The following is a 7,464-nucleotide window of genomic DNA, read 5'->3' on the forward strand; positions in this document are numbered from 1 at the left end:
CTTGGTTAAAAAAATACATATTCTTATCGTACATCACGGGACACAGAGCCATAGTAGTTACTATGTGGGTTATAGGCCACCTTCAGGTGATGGACACTGGCACGCCCTAAATTAAAAAGTGCACTCCCTATATAACCCCTCCCACTGGTGGGAGTAACTCAGTTTTTTCGCCAGTGTCTAAGGTGTTGGTCACGAGTAAAGATGTGCTGTGCTGAGCTCCACTGGAGCAATCCTTGCTGAGGCTATCCATGCAGCCGGATCCATTCAAAGTGTCTTTTTGGCCGAATTGAATGGTACCCGGGCCACGTATCCGAAGAAATTAGGTTTTGCCTGTAACGCTTCTCTTTAGAGAGCTGGAACCCGGGATCCAGTACTTTATGGCCTTAATACCAAAAAGTTTAACTGGCGGAGGTGCTACTACAGGTCCACGATTGTGGGTTTCCTAGAGGATCCCCAGCTCCTGAAGGTTTAACGGAACCCACCGTGAAGGGTGAAAATTGGGTCTGTTGGTTTACCACAGAAAACCCTGCGGCGGGAAAGGTAAGTGGAGTGTAAGAAATTTTTAAAATTCTCTTATGAATGTCTCCTTTAATTTAGTAAATGCTGTCATGCCTATGTGTCACCAGACCCCCCCTCGCCATTTCTGCTCCTACCTGGTGGATCCCATAGGATCAGGAGCCCGCACTCACGTGGGAAAAAGCTCTTTTTAAAAAAGAGGGGAAGGGCTGTAGGCGACGCGAGGGGGGGCGGGGCTTAGCACAGCGTTGGCGTTCTCCAAAGTCCAGCGCGGGAAGGTATGTTTTTAAAGGGCTGTGCTGTTGCAAGCTGCGGGGGGACACAGGAGCAAGGTAAAACAAATGTTTTGTTTGCATATAACAGGTTTGGTGACACAAGCATTCCTTTGACACATTTACTACTGCATCAGTCTGAGCATCAATAGAAGTGACAGAGCTGGACTATTTGCTCAAGCAGTGGATGCATTCCTTCTAATAGTACCTCTGTTTTGTGCATTTGGCTATAGCAGAAGGGGGGTGAAAAACACCTCAGAAAGGGCTCTAGAAAAACTTTTTACAGTCACACGGACGCCTAGATCCATCCCAGTAAAGATGGCATCCTCCACTGAGAGTAATATGGCTGGTCAGAGTGAGCCATCAGAAGGGGCAAGTGTTGCAGCTGCTCTTAAACACTGAAGCCCTTGTGATATTACTAGGAGTTTTTTTCCTTCAACCATTTCAAGCTTGAAGTAAAGATTGATGCTTTAATCGCATCCCAGAGAGGGACTAAGCATAGCAGGTTCCTGTCCATTGCTCAGGACCCTCTTGCTGAGGAACAAGGAGCGAGAGATGACAAATTTCTCTCAAAGGACCAGGAAGAGGCTGATGTCTCCTCTTCTGAAGAACCTGATAAGGAAGTATCTAGTTCGCAGGAAAGGTTGTTGGTACAGTCTCTCACTGAATTGGTCTGCTCCACATTTTTTCTGCCAGTAAGGCAGTCAGTCGATGAGCCCACTTCTGGTCTGGGTTCACCAAAAAGCCCCCCCAATCAGTTGATGTTTTTCTCATCTGTGACGTTAGGGCCCGTGGAACTCAGAATCCCTTGGAAAGTAGGGGATGCCCTTGTTTCAGCTCCCCATACACCTCTTATGTCTAAGTCACCCTGTGCTATCCTGGCACAGGGTGAGTGAGAAAATATATCTTGGACTACTTAAAATGGGACAGTAATATTTATCCCCAATATCTCCCAGGATATATATGTAAAGATTATTATTGGTTTGTTTGATTCTGAACTCAACATGTTAATTGAGTGAGCTGATCACATTGGCCTCCAGGACTGGCTAGGTGTCAGAGAGTCCCCTTGGGCAGACGTGCTGCTGGTGTGCGTTGGGGCGCGTCGGCGCGCACGGGCGGGTGCCGGCGTGCAGGCGCGTGCGGGGGCGTGCGTCGGCGTGCACGCGCGCCCGGTGTTTGGCGCCAATCTGCCTATTTAGGCTGTCTGCACAGGGGGCTCGGTGCTGTCCGATCTTCAGCTCCCTGTATCCCTGCACCTGCTTCCTGCTTTGAACCTGACCTCCTGACTGTCTTTGATTCTCCTTGCTTGCTGCCTGCCACTGATCCCGGACTGTCCTGACTATGAATCTGCCTGCTCCTCTGTACCATGTTGCCCGCCTGTTGCCGACCTCTGCCAGTGACCCGACCTGCTTGCTCCACTCCTGCTCTGCACCTGCTGCCTGTGCTTCAGTTGACTGGTGATCTCAATAACCACCTTTACCGGGATCTTCCTGCAGCTAGCCTGCCAGGCTTTCATACCATTCTGTGCTCCCGTGCCTCCTGTCCATACTACCAGGGGCCGGGAACCAGATATGTAAGAGAGGCCTCCCCCTGCTACATCGGGCTCACCTGTCTGGTACGTGGAAGTCTGACACTAGGAGACGAACAGTCTAGCTTACTACAGGTTCTAAGGGTATTCCACACATTGTTGTTTGTTCTAATTAACCCTGTGTTGATGTTTATGGTAATGTGTATTGAATAGTCACCTAGTCTGGGTAAATGATTTAGTAAACTAGCTCATGTTAATTAGGTTACAGTTGTATTGTTAGAGGAGGTTCCAACGGCATATAAAGTCTTGTAATTTTGATTCTAAATAAAAATAGTCCATGTTAGCATCTAAGCAAGTCTTGCCTTGTTTTATGCTTGAGAGCGGTTGGAATATCTGATATCTGAGTCCAGACTGGGAGGAAGTGGTATACTGACGGAAGCACTCAAGCGGCGTGTGGGACGTTCCGTGACATTGGTGGCAAGCAGCGGGACGCTTCCTGCAGTCTGGGACATCCAAACCTCCACCTGGATCCAAGGTCCGGATAGCAGGAGAGGAGAGGAGAGATACAGATACCAGCCGCCATGGAGGAGGAATTCAGAAGGAGGTTGCGAGAGATGCAGATACAGCACAGAGGACCAGTATCAGAGCAGGTCCTGCTGGGATGGTGTGATTCTATTCGCTGCAAACTCTGGAAAGAAGCGCTAGCCCATGAGCAGTGACACCAGGGAAAAGTTCTCCCCTCCATCCAGGAATGGTACTGGTCCCAGTGCGAATTGCGGGTGTGGTTTTTGGAAGAAAAAACGCACAAGGAGCAGACAGCTGAATTAAGCAGGCTGGTCTGGGCAGAGATGAAGCTGGATGAGAGCTACAGAGCCCTCCGGTGGCATGTATCCCAAGCATGTCCCTGGATAGCGGATGACAGCCCAACGGAAGGCTTAAGCTACAGCGGCTTGGGACTGTTGTATGTGAGGCTGACAGGGGACCCTAACTTTGGGAATGATTTGGAGTGGCGGGTGGACGAAATCATGGATTTCAGAGAAGGGCTACTGAACATTTCGGAAGTGCACTGGGTACAGGAAGATTTGGAGTTTCTGGCTGTTCAGGAATGGGAGCTGGAGATCGCCTACAAACGGCTGCTAGACATTGCTCAGTGCCAGGGCTGGGCTCCCTTTGCCTGGGACTATCAGGAAATACCAGTTGCCAACCCTGAAATCCTGGCTCAAGAGTCGGCAAGGTGGCAGAGTAATAGTGTGCTTTTCCAACCTGCCCCCGCAGCTATGGAGGCGGAGGTCTTATGGCGGATGCAGCAAGTGCTGACTGACCTTGATGATCCTGATTCTGCATGGGATGATCTTGGATGGAGGAATGTGCCTGTCCAGCAGCATGCCAGAGAATCAGCAGTGGAAAATCTGGAGAATGCCATCCCCAAAGCTGAAGTGCTGACAACAGGGCAGAGCTCTGCTAACCTCTGCCCAGCACTGATAGCATCTTCTGGGTTCCATGGACAGGAGATGGTGAACCTCTATTCCCAGACACCAGTTGCAGAGACAGGGGATTTGATAGACTTTTCTGCTGAGGAAGAACAATCGGGTGAGCCCCCAGCAGAAGAGCTGGTATTAGGGCCAAACTTCACTGTGCTCTGCTCAGCACCGATAGCATCTTCTGAGTTCCACGGACAGGAGATGGTGAACCTCTATCCCCAGACACCAGTTATAGAGGTAGGGGATTTAATAGACTTTTCTGCTGAGGAAGAACAACCTGATGAGCCTCCAGCAGAAGAGCTGGTATTGAGGCCAAACTTCACTGTGCTCTGCCCAGCACCAACAGCAGTATCTGTGGAATTACAAGGAACTTCCCCAGTTCAAGCACTGGCAACCGGGCAGAGTGCTACCAACCTCTGCCCAGCACCGGCAACAACTACAGAGTTCCAGGGAAGCGGGGCAGTCGGCCTCCCTCCCCAACAGTTATCTGGAGCAGATGGTGTGGGGTTTCCAGCAGAAGGGCTGGCAACAGGGCCGAGTACTGCTGGACTCTGCCCTCAACTAACAGAGGATGGATTTCCTGTGAAGGTGGATGGGACTTCAGTCTCCACCTGTATACCCCAGGGATGCTGGGAAGTCGGCCCAGATCCCCAACAGCATGACGGATTGAGCCCAGTCACCCTGTCTTCTCTCCAGAGGCAGAAAGGACTCCAGGGAGAAGGGCCAGTCCAGGCCTCTCCCCAGCGGCAGATATGTTCTTTGAGAGAGGCAGAGGTTGGCTGGGTGAGTAATGCTTTGTTTGGAACAATTTATTTGGGGTACTGTGTGGGTACAGGCATTAGAGGACTGGAACTATTGACTAACTTCGGAGTCAACCCGTCTGGGGTCTCCTCCTGTGTTAGTCTTCTGCCGAAAGGGGAGAGATGTGACGGTAGGGCCCGTGGAACTCAGAATCCCTTGGAAAATAGGGGATGCCCTTGTTTCAGCTCCCCATACACCTCTTATGTCTAAGTCACCCTGTGCTATCCTGGCACAGGGTGAGTGAGAAAATATATCTTGGACTACTTAAAATGGGACAGTAATATTTATCCCCAATATCTGCCAGGATATATATGTAAAGACTATTATTGGTTTGTTTGATTCTGAACTCAACATGTTAATTGAGTGAGCTGATCACATTGGCCTCCAGGACTGGCTAGGAGAGGAACAGTCTAGCTTACCACAGGTTCTAAGGGTATTCCACACATTGTTGTTTGTTCTAATTAACTCTGTGTTGATGTTTATGGTAATGTGTATTGAATAGTAACCTAGTCTGGGTAAATGATTTAGTAAACTAGCTCATGTTAATTAGGTTACAGTTGTATTGTTAGAGGAGGTTCCAACGGCATATAAAGTCTTGTAATTTTGATTCTAAATAAAAATAGTCCATGTTAGCATTTAAGCAAGTCTCGCCTTGTTTTATGCTTGAGAGCGGTTGAAATATCTGATATCTGAGTCCAGACTGGGAGGAAGTGGTATACTGACGGAAGCACTCAAGCGGAGTGTGGGACGTTCTGTGACACTATCCATTCATGGCTAAGAAAGCTTATGTATTCTGAGTGGGAGCACCCAAATAAACAGTTTTTTCCTCCGAAAAAAGTTTTTCAATACTTTATCCTATGGAGGAGAAGTTTTATAAGAAATGGGGAATTCAAGCAATTGACGCTGCTATATCCTCTGTAAACAAAAACCTAACTTGTCTAGTAGACAATGCGCCTATGCTAAAAGAGTCAACAGATAAAAAGTTGGAGTTCCATTTTTCGCTCTCAGGTTCAGTCGTTCAACCATCGCTGGCAGCGATCAGAGTATCTCAGTCCTTATAGGACCAGTTTATAGAAGTACTCAAAGTTTTTCCTGATAGCGTTGTGTTCTACAATAGACACTATGAAAGATTCTATTCTCCAGGCCTCATGGCTCATGCTAGGGCTGGTACATGTGCATAGAATCCTATGGTTGAAAAATTGGTCAGCCGAAGCGCCATGCAAATAGCTCTTGACCAGTTTCCCTTTTAATGGTGAACGGTTATTTGGAGACGACCTGGATAAGTATATTCAACAAATTTCGATCGGAAAAAGTTCCCTTTTATCGGTCAAGAAGAAGTTAAGCATTTTTTTCTGGCAAGCATGCTTCTTCTCCAGTGCCAGGGGCATCAGCCTCCAGGCAGTCTCGACGGCCTCCACCGTCAGGTTCAAGAGGTAAACCTCAGGGTCAGTCCCAGGTTCAAAGGAAACCCACAAAACAAGATATTAAAGCCTCCTTATGAAGGGGCACCCCCGCTCGCTTGAGTGGGGGGAAGGCTTCTACAGTTTTCAAGGGTCTGACAGGAACAATGTCAAGACAGATGGGTGGCTTCCTCAATTTCTCTAGGTTACAAACTAGAGTTCAGAGAGTTCCCGTCTCCTCGTTTTCTCAGATGAAACGTTCCCAGAGATCCAGTGAAAAGGAAGTCTCTCTTTCTAGCTTTGGAATCTGTGGTCCCCTTGCAAGAGCAAGGTTTAGGGTTTTATTCTAACCTATTCACGGTTCCAAAACCAAACAGGGATGTCAGACCCATTTTGGATCTCAAACATCTAAACCGTTTTTTGAATATCCATTCTTTTCACATGGAGTCAATCTGATAAGTAGTCTCCATCCTACAAGGGGGAGAACTTCTGGCGTCAGTCGACATCAAGAATGCTTATCTCCATGTGCCGATTTTCCCCGCTCACCAGAAATTTCTACGCTTCGAGGTAGAAAATCTTAATTTCCAGGTTGCAGCTCTGCCTTTCAGTCTAGCTACTGCACCTCGAGTGTTTACAAAGGTCCTGGTCCTCCTTCAGCCAGGTTAAGGGCTCAAAGTATAGCAATACTAGCCTACTTAAACGATCTTCTCTTGATAGATCAATCGGTAGCCCGCTTAGTCCAAACTTTGTTCACCGCAGTCAGCTACCTGAAATACCTAGTGTGGAGATACGACCCCGTGTCACGGGTGCATATGAGCAGTGTGTGCCTGATTTTGGCAGGAATACTAATTGCACACCTGTGGGCTGGGTTCATAAACATCCCAAGAATAAAGGTCAGTGCTCAGACTTGGAGACAGCTCCGCCCACCAGACAGGAAGTCTGGCCTAGGAGGGTCCCAGTAGGAGACGGCTCCAGGAGAAAGAGACAGGAGGTCTCGAAGTCTAAAGCTGCAGGTGGCAGCCTGTGTGTGCACATCTGTAGAAGGCAGATGTGGCCCACAACCAAAACAGCATGAAGCTGACAGTGAGTAAGCCAGGAGGCTAAAGTTTGTTTATACAGTGATGGTGGAACACCCCTGCGAGGGAAGATTACTGAACCTTTGAATTTTTTCGTTACCTTTAAATAAAAGTGGGCTGCCATGTCCTAAAAACGCAGTCTGGAGTGCCACGTTTCTGGAAAACTGCATGCACCACTTGAACCTAATCACCCCGGATTGTCACACTAGGTTGGATTCTCAACCTAGAGAAATCCTCCTTAAAACCATCAAGGAGATTGTCACATACCTGGTGATGGAGCCTGATATGCAGAGGACGGCCTCTCTTACAACTCTGACTTGGAGCCCCTGATAGAGCTGACAGGAAGCACCAAGATGCAGAGTCACACGAGTGCCTGGCAGGATCGATGAA

Source organism: Aquarana catesbeiana, linkage group LG03 (assembly GCF_042186555.1).
Source record: "Aquarana catesbeiana isolate 2022-GZ linkage group LG03, ASM4218655v1, whole genome shotgun sequence".
Classification (NCBI taxonomy): domain Eukaryota; kingdom Metazoa; phylum Chordata; class Amphibia; order Anura; family Ranidae; genus Aquarana; species Aquarana catesbeiana.